This window comes from Ictalurus furcatus, chromosome 2, assembly GCF_023375685.1.
Source record: "Ictalurus furcatus strain D&B chromosome 2, Billie_1.0, whole genome shotgun sequence".
In the NCBI taxonomy this organism is placed as follows: domain Eukaryota; kingdom Metazoa; phylum Chordata; class Actinopteri; order Siluriformes; family Ictaluridae; genus Ictalurus; species Ictalurus furcatus.
The window spans coordinates 7,542,125-7,557,597 of NC_071256.1; the positions used below are offsets into that span (position 1 = coordinate 7,542,125).

A 15,473-nucleotide genomic window follows, 5' to 3' on the forward strand; every position below is an offset into this window, starting at 1 on the left:
TCAGACATTACAAGAGCCAGTGGTGGATGTCTAAGATGAAGCCTAGACATCAAAACAACATCTACACATCAGTAGCCTGAGACACGAGTCTGGTACTTGCTGACTCATCATATAATATAAATCACCTTCTCCTGTTAGTCATCGTGTCCTGTTTTCTGCTTCCTGTTACATATTCTCTAGTTCATTCCTCTAAATGATCTGAACCATATCCACATAAAATCAAATTGAAAGGGAATCACAAAGGAGTTACACAAAGCATCTGGCATGCCTCATGAGAGGGTCATTAATAGTAGTGGTCACAGTGAAGAGCCTTGTGCATCTCTCTCTCTCTCTCTCTCTTTTCTCTCCCTCTCTCTCTCTCGCATGGTCCTGACTTAATGTTCTTTTCTTGACTGGCCTTTTTATTTGTGACTGCCCAAGAGGCTTCTGCGCTGTGCTATGTGATGGTTTTAATACCTGTAGCAGCGTCCTAGCTATTACCTTGTATCGATTGGACTCACATAAGCCACAGGCCTTGGACGCTCTGTTCCTGTTCTTTATTCCTTCACAAATACTTGGTCAAGATGGCAGCCCTATTATCCTTCCACTGCCATTACATTTCTATTGATCTGACAGTCTTTGCTTGTAGCTGGATTCACCCCAATTATTCTTCTATTGGCGTATTTCATCTAGAAAGGCTTTCCTCCATCCTGCCGGTGGACTTTTCCAGTTCCAGCAATGCAGGTCCGTTCATTATTTCTGTAATCACTAACATGTGGAGCCTGGTACAATTTGTCCTTCAAAGCATGCCAAACTTGTTATGACGTGAGCTTGTTGTCTACAGTAAGACTACTCATCAAGACGTGTTTAGTGGACAGGAACCTAACAATGCAGTTGTGAATCTCCAACCTTGAGAGCTTCTCTGCAGCAGCTGTCATGCCTAGATGACTCTAGTCCTATGATGAGCCACACAAGTAGCCCAGGGGTCATCTGTGAAAACTGTTTATGTAACAATTCTGCCATTGCAGCTCAGCTAGGGATTTTGTGCAGCCATCTTTGGTGCCTGAGTGTGAGAGAGGTGACAGTTTAACCTTCGCTGACCTACATGGCTGTGCACACTGATGAAAATCAAAATAGGGGGAGGACACAATATGTAAATAGTAAGTGATAAGGTAAGCTTTGATCTCAAAGAGACTCACGGAATAGTAGACTAAACTTGCCACATGTATGTATAATTACACAGCTCATGTATTACTGATTAAAGGTGGCATTGTTTAGTGGGAATGGATGATAACATGACGCAGACTCTTACTGGTCAACTTGTTTTTTGCCTAAAAAATTTTTTAAGCATGAGAAGACAATATATATAGTATCTGTTTTATATATAAGGAATATTGATGACAGACCATTGAATTATTAGAAAATAACACACCCTTAGGTGGTAATGCGGCCATGACGCGAACTGGAGTGTGCATTATTTTCTAATAATTCAATGTACTGGAGTCAATTATTCCGCTTATACCACAGTTACCACATATCAAGACATTGTTGAGGTGTTTTACTTCAAGACATTTGTTAGGTTTCTGTCCTTAAAACGCTCTGGTGTGTGGAACTTTATTACGCATCCCAGCTCAAGCCTCCGTTGTGAATTCCAAAACGTCATTTTAGAGCTAGGAACAAGGGCTTGAGACACTGATATGCAGTTATTGGAGAAAGAGAGAAAGAGAGAGAGAGAGAGAGAGAGTTCACAGTTTTTTTTATTCCATGCTAATAATATAACAATAGAACAAATGAATGAATTTATAAATAAATAAATACATAAATAAATAAGCGTACTTGTTCAAAGGGTTTATCTTTTTTTATGAATATTTTTATTGTTGCTACATATGGGTGCCATGTGGTATGACCTCAAGAACAGTGAAAAGTAAATTATATCTGCAAATTTATACATCTGTATTTCAGATTTTGTAGTTATAGAGATTTTTATAGATTTTGTGTGCTTTGGTGGAATGGTCATGTTTTATTTCAGTGGACAATTTTGTACCTGTTAAAAGTGCTACCAGATAGACTAACTCATCCTCTTAAAAACATCCATCATTAAATGAAAAAAGGTACTAAACTGCACCCCTGAGGATTACCCCATTAAAAGACGAGTAACGGCATCTTTTCTTCTCAGAGTGTATACAGGCACCTCAAATTAGATCATCAACTCCTACAATTTCTCAGAATAGCTGACTGCCATAAATGCCACAACACAAAAATAATGCATCTGTTATAGACTCTTCAGAGCCTTTCATCCCCAAGCTATTTCTCTCCAAATAAAGAGGTGCCTCCTCCATCTTCCCCCTCTCTTTCCCACTCCCACTCTCTCTCTCTTTCTCTCTCACCACCTTCCCTCAGTTCGAAAATGAACTATAAAAATAAAATCCTTTAAAATCCTGGAAGCAACCTCCTCCACTCCTGTAATTTACTCATCCGCTCATCTAAAAATTCTCTTCATGTTCACTCTTCTTCCTCCCACCCCTTTCGCAAAAACCTATATACAGAGTTTCTGCTGTAAAACTCTTAATCGATTATGACTGCACGTACTCTGTGGACCGTTTCATTGCATCTTGATTCTTTATTGATTTCTCCATTTCTTCATTAAAACTGCTCTTCTTTCACTTGTAGCGCTATATGTTAAGCCCCATTGTGATCAATAATCACTTATAATTACGCTACAGCAAAAGTTTGCGTTGAATGAATTACTCACTTCAGAAAACACAGACAGCTTGTTTATTGCTAGAAAAGGGTCCATGTACAGCTCTGTAGAAGCTCTCGCTGTGTGTTTTTTACTTTCTGTTTCAGATGCAAAGCAGGTCCATGCAAATCAAAACCAACTCCAAGTTGCACAGCAAAATTAAAAACCCATTCCTTTTTCTCAAATATTCCCCTATTCGAGGCAGCACATAGGTAGCTATGCACACTGAAATGATAGAGGATCATTTATTATTAAGCATCCCACTTCTATACATGTACAGATATTATGGAGAGGAGAATATTTGCTTCCTCTACTACAGTAATTGAACAGGAGAGACTGGAGAGATGCAAAAACACCCAACCTCCTTATCATCTGGCACGCATCAATCATTACCAGTTTGGTCTCACGGATTACGAGAGCAGAGCTGAGTGAAGTTTAAAGCAGCGTGTAGAAGAAAAGCAACCTATTTTTGTGCCTCCAGCTATGACACTTTGCATGCCATGGGAAAAAAGTGACTAGCAGCCACTTTATGCTCATATGTAAACAAGCCTTTCTACCCAAATTCCATGAGAAAAATCTCAAACCTGATGTTAGCTCAACATTAAAGGCTTCCATCTATATGTCGTTGCAAAGGCATGCAGGATCATTTGAATATTCAAAACCATATCGCTTTGCACCAACTGCTGTTGCTACTGCATGTATTGTTTGCAGATGTTGAGTCTCATAACAAAGTGAAGTGGGTTAAAATGAACAATAAGAAGCAGGTCCTGCTGATGCTGGAACATGACTGCAGTTACAGCTATTGAGCTGAAGAAAAGTTGTGCGTCTAGTCACCATCTGTTCAGCTTTGTATACAAAGGAATCTCGCACCAACCCTGGAAGTGTAAGTGGACACCATGTTCACCTCTGGGTAAAAATCCCACACAGAGTCAAAATATCCACAAAGTCCTGACCACAAAACAAAGGGGACTCGACTAGCTGACCATAACATTTGAGCACAGCTTCAATGACATTGACAAACAGTGGAACTCAACTATCCAAAAACTAGCTGACTGCAAATCAAGGGGACTCAACTAGCTGACTGCAAATCAAGGGAACTCAACTAGCTGACAGCAAATCAAGGGGACTTAACTAGCTGACAGCAAATCAAGGGGACTCAACTAGCTGACTGCAAATCAAGGGGACTCAACTAGTTGACTACAAATCAAGGGGACTCAACTAGCTGACTGCAAATCAAGGGGACTCAACTAGCTGACAGCAAATCAAGGGGACTCAACTAGCTGACAGCAAATCAAGGGGACTCAACTAGCTGACAGCAAATCAAGGGGACTCAACTAGCTGACTAGATGAAATGGAAAAAAAAGAAGATTGAAGTACTACCTAGTCAAATATAAAACACTGCAACTTAACTACTGTAGCTGACTGCAAAACAAATAATTCAATCATCCGAGTGAAAAACAAGTTGATTTATCTTAGGTTCAGAAGATGTTAATGAAAGAAGACATTTCCATATACCTACCCAAACATGTTTTATGTGGTTGTTATTTTTATGGATTTTGTTATGCTGATTTATTTATTTTTTAATCTGTAATCACTCATCATGACTAAATTGCAGCAATTTAGCTGCAGAATTCACTTACTTCATACATGCTGTTAGAAAAAGAGGTGATTTCAAGCTATGCAGAAGATCTTTAGATGCAAAACAATCCCATGGTGTCCAAAAGGGCATGCCGGTTTGTTCTCCTGACGAATCTGGTAGAGAGAACATATTTCCGCCTTCGGCTGAGCCGTGCCTTATTACCACGGACCTCGATTTGCATTGCTAAAAAATTTCTGGTGGCAGTCAGTTGATAAAGCCTGTGAGCTTCCCTCTCTCCTTATTTTTATGCACAACCTCCTGCTACATAGTACAGGATTTCAGCAGAAACATTTCATTACTAAGGCTAGATATGGCAGTAGTGGGCATTGGAACAGTGTACGTTCTGTTGCAAAAGACAGTCACTTTAGCAGGATCAGGTCACTTTAGCAGGATCAGGATTGGTGTGGGGGTGTCGGGTAAACAGAGTGACTGAATGAGTCGACTAGCTCTCTGCGTGACTGCAGAAAGAGCCTGCAGGCACCTTGGCTTTTAATAAGTCACATCGAGATGCAGGGTTTTAGAACACTCAATTAACTTCTACTGATGTCTGTAAAAGAGAGAGCGAACACGAACGAGGATAAAAACGCAAACGAGCAGGGCTGAGAATGAATGAGCACTGAATGTCCATTACAGGCTTGAGTGAGTGAATGAGAGCAGGAGTAACTATGAGGGAAACATGAAACGTAACAGTAACATAACATAAGTGTTTTCTGCCTGAAAATATAATGGATGTGAAACAAAAACTCATAGTAACAATAAAAGGGATATATGTAACAAGGGACACCAGAATTTAATAAAGAAGATCATATAGATTTTAAACTAGGTATATTGTTTTTGACCTTTTAAGATTCCAGCTTACTACTTACTAGTTCTACATCTTAAAAAGTCCATCAATTTTGCAATTGCAGAAATCAAGGAAACTCCACAATATTCGCAGGGGCTTGCAATTTTTCAAAATTACCACAAATGTCCTGCAGATTTGGGCCAAGACATCATCACAACTTGCATTCAACCAAAGCCACCTTAGATTCACGTGCGTTGAACATGAGTACAGCAAAAAGGCCTCATTTACCAACAAACATCAGTGCGAAAGACCATGCAAACCAATTTTGTGAAATTGCAATTTCGCCAATTTAAAAGCACAGAAAAAAGGTGTAGCAAAATTTTTGGCCACAACAATCACAAAAAAACATTAAAATCCTGTAAGAACTGCTTAAAGCATATTATTAAGTACATACAGCAAAGCTAATAGGAATCAAATATAGGAACACCTGTACACCTGCTCATTCATGCAATTATCCAATAAGCCAATCATTTGGCAGCAACGCGATGCATAAAATCAATATCAAGCGCTTCAGTTAATGTTCACTTTAAAAAATCAGAATAGGGGAAAAATGTGATCTCAGTGAGTTTGACCGTTGCATGGTTGTTGGTGCTAGATGGGCTGGTTTGAGTATTTTAGAAAATGTTGATATGGGATTTTCACACACAAATCTCTATAGAGAATGATGCGAAAGACAAAAAAAAACATCCAGTGAGTGGCAGTTCTGTGCATGGAATGGCCACACTGTTTCAAGCTGACAGGAAGGCTATGGTAACCACTATTTAACCACTCTTTACAAGCATGGTGAGCCGAAAAGCATCTCAAATTACACAGCATGCCAAACTTTGAGGCAGATGGGCTACAACAGCAGAAGACCACATTGGGTCCCATTGGGGCGCAGGAATCTGAGGCTACACTGGGTGCAGGTTCTCCCATACTTGAAACATTGAAGACTGGAAAAGACCAGGTGATATTTTTTCAATCTTCATCTGTACAGATTTGGAATAGAAGTGCACAACCCTAATATTCCCAGTATATTAGAGTATTTATAGTTTCTGGTCAGGCAGAATACCCTGGTATTTGAGAGCTCCTAACATTGTTGGTGGAATGAACTTCCAACCTCAATCCAGACCGCAGAATCTGTCACTATTTTCAAAAAACAACTAAACACCACCTCTTCCATGAGCACTTAACTAACCCCTAAAATGCCAACCCCCACCAAAAAAAAATAAATAAATAAATAAATAAAACTTACTCTTACACCTTGATTCTGTGCACTTTGCTTTTCTAGAACTCAATTACAAATTGTGTATAGTAGCACTACTGGTATTGTTCTCCGCTTGATATATCACTCTGCTTGTATTTCCTCATTTGTAAGTCGTTTTGGATAAAAGCGTCTGCTAAATGAATAAATGTAAATGTAAAATGTTGCAATACTCTGGGACACTTATAGCATTCTCCAATAACTTTCAGTTGTCCAATGCAAACATAATCAAAACCTTAGGTCACGTATCCTTCAGTCTTGCATTCTATTTGGGCTAAAAGTTTGTGTATTTTTACTAAAAGTGATGCAATACTAAAAAGATTGATTTCTTTTCTTACACGAATCGTTATGTGCTTGGCTTACTTCATCTAATGAACATTAAAAACACTTTTTTTTAAAAAAACACTCATTTTGGTTTTTGCAAATATGAAACTGAAAGGTGATTCTTACCCATCTCTTATTGTCACCCAGAGTACGAGTAACATCAAAAACATCTCTAAGGAGTATTTGTGCATCTGTGACTGTAAATATTGCCTACACTGCTAGTAGTCAAGATGAAGGAGGTTTTGTACCTTCAAATCAATTTGTCTTTTGTATTGCATCAGCTTTAAAAGAATTTGATTGGGTTATCAGTTTATCATTTTATGTAGTGCTCAGAATATGTAGGTTAAAAGTGAAATAAATAGCCTAGTATCTATTACAGGGATGTGTTTCTGCCTCGCTCCTGATCACATCATTGACCTCATTGCTCATTGTGATATCAGGCACAGTCAGAACAGTTGTTTTCTCTAAATGCACACATGCACCTACATCCATTTACATGTTCAGCACTTCTCCTTGTCCATTTGGGGGAAAAACAGCAGGATTCGTCCACTCCAGCTTGAGATGCTAAAAAACCATTTAGTTTGAAGTGACATAGAAGCGCAAACTATATCGTGTGATAGATACAACATTTCAGCACACAGAGGTAGTTATCTCGGTTACATTACTGACACCCGAGACTCCTTCCAAAAATACTAAATAAAAAAAAACCTTACCATATCTACAGCCACATGTTTTTTTAATCCGTTTATGTATCCGTCATACCAAATCCCTGTGTAAGGTGTTACCATAGAAATGATAATGTATTAGAATGAGCATATTAATATAAGCTTGCGATTTGCCTTGCAGACAGAATTTCTGTCCGAGCTGAGCTGTTATAGAAATTTATCACTTTCTGCACTGTGGCATAATGCTGCATTCATGGTGCCTTGTAGGTGGTAATTTGCAAGTTGTAATAACGTCATCTCTCATCACGGGGCATTCGAAGTGGGGGGAAAAACATGGTCACCACCACGAAAGTATCATTTGTTTGTTCTGTCAATGCACGTGAAGTTTATAAAAAGCTACTTTAAGTGCACCTTTACAGTTACAGGCCTGAGTGGTTACTGGTTCTGTTCTACTGTAGTGAACAATGGCAACACTATTCCCTAACGACAGTGGCCTCTTTCAGCAGGATAATGCGCACTGCCACACTGAAGAAATTGTTCAGGAATGGTTTGAGGAACATGACAAAGAGTTCAAGGTGTTGACTCGGCCTTCAGATTCCCCAGAGTTTTACCCGATCGGGCATTTGTGGGATGTGCTGGACAAACAAGTCCGATACATGAAGGCCCCACCTCGCAACTTACAGGACTTAAAGGATCTGTCTTGGTGCCAGATACCACAGCACACCTTCAGATATCTTGTGGAGTCCATGCCTCGATGGTGACACAAGAGGGACTTACACAATATTATGCAAGTGGTTTTAATGTTATGGCTAGTCTTTGTATTTTTGGTCTAGAAAAGTACCTTCTCTGAAAGAAGGAACTGAAAGTTTTTAACTATGGTCCACATAAAAAACTTCCATCCAGCACCATAAAGGGTTGATGGTCTTTGTCCTGTTCTTTTGAGGGACCCCTTAAATAGTTTTATGTACAACCTAGTAACAGAAGAGTTCCCGTTCTGAACAGGTTACAAGTACTTATAAATCTGGAAATGTCCACCATGAATGGGTGAATGAGAAACAGTGTAAAGCGCTTTGTAGAACAGCTGAGGTTAAAAAAAGGTGCTATATAAGTGCAGACCATTTACCATTTTACCATTACCATCCAAACAGCATTTAAGGAGTTCAAGTGTGTACATAAATCAACCCTGGCTCCTTTAGTGGAAAGGGCTATAGGTTCCTGAAAAAACAAGAACACACACTACTACTTAAAAATTGACCTTGACATTGACAAACTTGATAACGACCAAAAAAACCAACAAGTTGAACATCAAAACAGTAGGTACCTTTTCAATATTAATGAATGAATATGCTATTTATGGAATTACTATGTAAAAGTGTAAAACACAAAATCACAATGTGATCTATTAATCCTGGGTATGATTTTCGGAGCATAAATGAATACAACCAGAAAGCGTGTATTAAATTTGCAGAAGCCTGCTTTGTCTAGTTGACGACAAAATTATATGTCGTAATTATGAGAACGTTTATCTAAATTATGCCTTAGAGCAATATAATTCATTTGCACACACATTAGCACACAACATTTCAGCGTCGTTTCCCCAAACTACCCCCCTCCCCCATTTTGCATGTGACGTCATTCACACAAAACATGCCCACTAACTCAATGTACACCAATGCATATGCAAATTAGCACTTGTTATTTGGGATCTTAATACATCAGAGCCTGTGTGTTTAGTCAGCTTGTAATATTCCAGCATATACTGTAAAGATGCATATTAATAGCTTAACTGTGTGCAGTGATTCAAACATCAGGGCAGATGATTCACCCAGAGACTTCAACAAGTTAGAGGTATTTCAATATGTGAACAGGTTCACAGCCAGTAAAGCTTTCAAAGCCACTGCCAGTGAACTCATCTCTCAACTACACTGGCAGCGACACACACACACACACGGAGTGACCACAGAGTTCCTGCAGCACACAAGCAGCTTTGTGGAGCCTCTGGTGTATCAGTAAAGAACAAAGCACCCTGTGTGTGAAGCATCCCAACAGCTGGGACACACAGAAAACTTCAGACACGCTTAACCACCACGGGACATTTTCATTGTTTCTGAATCACCGTTTCTTTCTTTTCCTTCTCTGTCCCGGCTTTTCCTGTATCTGTATTTCCTTTCATCAACGCTTCTTTCTTAATACAGTCACTGTTTCAGTCGTGGGGATGTTTAATCAGAAAAACAAGGGAAAGGTTGATAAACCATCAAACAGCCTCCACAAGAAAGTCACTGAGCGTGAATTTGTAGGCTTAGATCAACAGAGAGCCAAGGAATGCAAACTTTGTGCTTCATCAGCAGAAACTGCTGAAGGGAAATCCGACGGACTCTATAAGCTTAAGTCCTGTAAAGCGTATGTTCACATATTCATACACACGCCATGGCTTTATTGATCCTTACGTGTCACGTTTCATGACATTAAAATATCGCATACAAAACCTTACTTGATTGAGATTTCTAAATTATATCTATGTGTATCCCAGTAGGGATGTATGCTTTGTATGTTGTGTGTGCATCCAGCATCTATCTATCTATCTATCTATCTATCTATCTATCCATCTATCTATCTATCGCTCTCTCTGGCTCTCTCTCTCGCATCACTCCAAACTTGTCTTGGGTGTCATGTGATATTCCGAATGCCACATCTAATAACCAAGAAATGCAACAGCTGCAGCAGGGCCAAGGGCATCGATACTAACTGACTACCACAGCTGGCTTTCTTACAATAAAATCTTTTCATGGCATGAGAAATATTTGGAAAAGTTCTCATTTCTTGTGCAAATCACCATCACCACCAGGGTTCTGTGAAGGGATGCACAGATGGATATGAGTATTAGTATTCGAGCTGATGTTGGCTGAAGTATTAGAACAAATTCACATGCACATAAACCCAATTCTGGTGGAAACCATTTGTTGTGGGTTTTATTGGCTGCTTGAATACCAGAATTCTGATTAGTGGGCAAAATTGGGTTTTTATCCCAATTTAACAATCGATTAGCCACTTTAAAAGTCAAATAAAACCTTTTAACCGTTTAAAACATTTCTAGAGAAGTGTGCAGTGTGCCTCAAACAGTAAATGTCAGCCTCTGATCAATTCCATTTATAGCTACTGTATGTGCTGTAGTGAAACAGACATAAATAAGCCTAATCAATTCAGTATGTAAACAGATACCGGCTGTCAATACGACGCCGATGAAATCTTTACATGTAATTTGCTCCCTTTTCACTTTTGGGGTACCCAGAGTTTAAAAACTTGATAGTGATACACATTAATGGGAACATTAATTAACAGAGGTCAGGGTTTCCCCAAAAGTCTCCATACACAAGGGACTATATTTGCCAGCACCATGTCGGTTGTGCCTTTGTCAGTGGATGTTCATGGTCCACTTCTCAGATGGTTCGCAACACTTCGTCTTTTTGAATTTATTAATAAGTTTTTCAACATAGTTGTGTGTGATGTGCTTGCCATGTTTCCTATTAAAGTCCATCACAATCTTTACCACAGCTTCCAGATCTAGTCATGATAATGAATTATCATATATATATACCAAGTATGAAATATTTTGGAAGACATTTCACTAAAAAGTGTTAATTTCCCCCTACGTATGAAGTCTTTTGGGATACCCTGTAGTTTTCAGACCTATATTACATTACGAACAGGTCAACAAAGACTTTTTCTAGGATACTACATATATTTTTAGATCCAGTTCACACATACAGTATATTTTACACAGGCACAGTGGGTAGTGTTGACACCTTTAGAGCTCTAAGATCCCTGGTTCAATCCTGAGCTCGTGTTACTGTCTCCGCTTTATTTCTGTGCATTTTCTAACCAGGTCTGCATGGGTTTCCTTCAGGTTCTCCATTTTCCTCCCAATTTCCTTCCTCTTGTCACACTGTACAAGATGATCCCAGTAAAACTGTATAACAGACAGTGGAAGCAGCAGAGGCAGCACAGGTTTGTAGCTCTTCGACTGGGAAGCATGTAATAGCTTCATGTTGTCCTAATAGTAAATAAACTCGATGAACAGAGTAGTTAATTAGCTACACACCTGGAAGCTGTAATTCATCCACCATCTCTTTTTACATTATAGAGACTTTCTCTGCGGGCATAATTCAACAAACCCCACAAATCCCATATGTTTTGTTTACATTTCACAATTACCACTACTGTATTTGTAGCTGTGCTGTGAGTTTTGTGTAATCCTACACCATCCTCCTACTGGTGGATTTGAGATGCGTGTCGTAGCAGCGCTCACACGCAGAGATTTTAATCAAAGTATTCAAACACTGCCAGAACTTTGTCGTCGGCTGTCGTTGGTCGCAGTGGTTCTAAATCAGCTGTGCGTTATAAGATGACCGATCTCAAATTCTGGCCAAAGATTAGCATTTTTGATGTGTTATGGATGCTCCGCCAATCGGTATCACCCGATAATCACATTCTATGATTCGATTGGTAGTCTCTAAATTTGGCCGATCTCACGAACCGATCACAATTTGATGATGTAAAACATGTGAGGATGTAAAACACATGATGGCGTTAAACTTTAGCGCTGCAGTCATGTCATCACCAGTGTGGAATTATTATGAGGTTTCAAGAAACAATGAAAAATTCGCCATTTGCCGTGTATTTTTAAAGGCCTATTAAAATGTTCATTGTAAAATGAATATTTGTTGTGCTTATTTATTGGATTCTCAATTAAAACAACAATCTACAACATTACTGTAAATAATATAACCAAGGCAGCATCTGTGGTATTACTTTATCTGAAAAAAAAAAAAAAGGTTAACAGTGACGGTCAACAGAAAGCTTACGTATCACTTATATAAAGCTTGAACGATCGGGATCAGTTCAATTCAATTCGATTTTATTTGTATAATGCTTTTTACAATAGACATTGTTTCAAAGCAGCTTATCGGTCGATCAGGATGACAAGAAATCAGTAGTCGGTATGGGCTGCAAAAATCCTCATCGGCGCATCCCTATGATGTGTGATTATGCCTGTGACAGCTAAATCCGGCTGAAAATCACGCAGTGTAAAGTCAGCATAAGACAGATTGAATGAGTTTGTGAATGCGTATGTGTCGTATCCAGGGTGTACTCCCACATCACACCCAGGAGGACAAAGCACTTCCTGAAAGCTTGTCTATGATCGTGATTGATTTAACACAGATCACACATGTACACAAACTTTGCTATAGGCACTCTCTGGAAAATTCAAATTCCTGTGCGGCTATATATTTAATTTGAATTCTGCCACTGACGTGCATCCATCCATACTGCTTCTCCGCTTACATGGGGGAGCCTGGAGCCTTTCCCAGGGAACTCAGGGCACACCCCTGGACAGAGTGCCAACCCATCACAGGGCACAATCGCACACCATTCACACACTATGGACAATTTGAATATGCCAATCAGCCTACAGCGCATGCCTTTGGACTGGGGGAGAAAACTGGAGTACCCGGAAGAAACCCCCGCGCCGCGCACACAGGATGGAGGTAGGATTGGAACCCCCAACCCTGGAGGTGCGAGGCAAATGCATTGTCTATAATGCACAAATGCATTATTGTAAATCTGCAGGCTCAGATGGATTTGCTTTGGATCCAAACAATAACTTGACATTAAGAACCGCTATTCTAAAAGCTAACTAAAGTACACCGCATGCATTTCTGAGGTCAAAATACAAACTAAAGGTACAAAACGTGTAATACTGATGGTACCACCTCAGCGACAAGGTTTGGTACCTTCATTTCTGAGAGTGTTAAATGCTAACTGCTTTACAGCTATGTGATAAAATGTATACAGTCTGTGTGTTATTTATCCACTGCCTGTACATGCCTGTTTAAATAACAAGACAGGGGTACAAACAAATTTCCTTCAAATTCTGATCAGAAACATGAACAGTCCCCCAGAGTTGCTGCGTTTTTCCCTCCATACTTTTCAGTCTCAGGTTTCACACAGCGAGACTCCCAGTGAATTGCTGCCCTTCCCCCTTAAAACGGAAAAAAAAAAAAATCATAGACACCATCATACTTCCACTTAAGAAACTGAATTATATAAATAATCCTGTCCTACTTAGAGATACCTATATGTACAGATTTGTAGATAAATCAGTCATTTTTGCTTTTTTTTTTTTTTTTACACTTATTTCACATCTCCACGTGCAGCCCTGCTCCAACACCTCGAAAGCAAAATGTTTGGGATGCTTGCACTAACGAGATGTTTATTGTAATCTGTCAAACTGACATTTTGGTGCGAGTTAACTCGGTGTTTGGATGGAAAACATCGACAGAGAGTAAGAAAAGGAGATCCTGGCATTCCACACCACACACACACACACACACACACAGAGCTCGACAGATGTGGGGAAATTGTCCCTCCCTCTGCACTCAAGACATGCTTGGTTAATCAAACTCTGGAGAACAATAATAATAATAATAATAATAATAATAATAATAATAATAATGTTGAATTCAGATGTTGAATTCAGTGCCTTTCTCATACCGAAGATCCCTGTACAACCAAAAAAAAAAAAAAAAAACACACACACACACACACACACACACAAAATATACAGAAGAGAAGAGAAAAATTAATAATAATAATAATAATAATAATAATAATAATAATAATAATAATAACAACAACAACAACATCACTAGCAGAGCATTCTATTTGCATGGTCCCCAAATACATGTTTACACATTATTTCTCTCTCTCTCTCTCTCTCTCTCTCTCTCACACACACACACACACTTAAATATACAGCATTTAAAGCTCTCCAGGTATAGAAAGCTATTCTGTCTGGCTTTGCATGCATAATTTAACCCACACCTGTCACGCGCTCATGCTCAGTTCGGTATAGCCTTACCTGAACCGGTGCAGCTCGAAATTATTTACACAATGCAATGCATTTCTATCATGAATTTTCCAAATTCCATTTTCCAAATTTTCCAAATTCCATTTTCCAAAATTGTGAGCACTTAAGAAGAAACCTGCCAAAATGCATGGAGCACTATGGAGATCTATTCTGCTATGAGGAGGAAAAAACATACCTATAAAATCTTCAGTTTATTTTTCCATCCTTCTCTGGGCTCTGTAGGTATTCCTGTATCCCTGTCACTTTTTCCGCAGTTCCTATTCCACTCTAAGGACTTCTCTTCTCATGGCTGAAATGCAGCTTGTGGATGTCACAGATGCGCTCCCAGCATTCATCCAAAACATCCGCACTGATTAACCTATAGGACAATTTCTCATCCGTATCAGGAATCAAGCAAATCTAAACAAATGTCTTTCTGCATGAAAAAAAACACGAGCGCTTTTATGAGTCTGTAGAAGGTTACAGCGATCCTGCTTACAATCCACGTGAATCCACCTCTGCTCTGTCTGCTTTCTATTGTTGGAGCCCCTTCACGACACAAACCCCGCCCAAAAACCAGACTCCTCAGCTGATTGGTACACAAGCCACAAGTCCCGCCTTGCACGAACCGGAGTCCAATCAGGAGTATTTCAACGAGTAACGGGCCCATTACCTTTAAAAAGGTCCATTCTGAACCTTTCAAGTTGTATACATTTCCATTGTCCTGTATTCTGAGTGCTTTTAAACAACAAAGACTTACAGCAACACTGGAAATTTTAGAAATATCGACAATAGTGTACCTAGTGCGTTTTATTTATTTATTTGATTTTTCAGACGCATCATTTCCATAATTTTTAAACGTATAATTATCCGCTATTATAAAATACAGTGAACATGTAGACAATTCAAACATAACAGTTTTTTTTTATACTTTCTGAAAAGGATTCCCCCACAATAATTCATTCTCTCACACTAATACTTATTTTAACTCATATTCAAACTGAGTCCAACCCTCGAAGGTCCTAGAAGTTGCATAAAAATGTACTACACACTTCAAATACATTTGAAACTAATTTTCAATTATTGCATCAATCAAAAAATTTTGAAAATCCTAATTTTTTAATTAAAGATT

At 39.0% G+C, this 15,473-nt stretch overlaps 1 protein-coding gene across 8 annotated transcripts in view; it reads right to left on the bottom strand.

The window, feature by feature from the left end:
• wasf1 (WASP family member 1) overlaps window positions 1–15,389 on the bottom strand; it is a 92,191-nt gene extending 76,802 nt beyond the window's left edge. For 5 of the 8 annotated variants that reach the window (XR_008388187.1, XM_053646265.1, XM_053646208.1 and 2 more), the window contains exon 1: window positions 14,538–15,389. The gene's annotated coding sequence lies outside the window, so the exon portion shown is untranslated. Of the gene's footprint in view, window positions 1–4,359; window positions 4,879–14,537 lie in introns of those variants that run through there. The other 3 variants (XM_053646257.1, XM_053646248.1, XM_053646238.1) reach the window with 2 other exon arrangements.
• Between the last annotated feature and the right edge of the window lie 84 nt (window positions 15,390–15,473).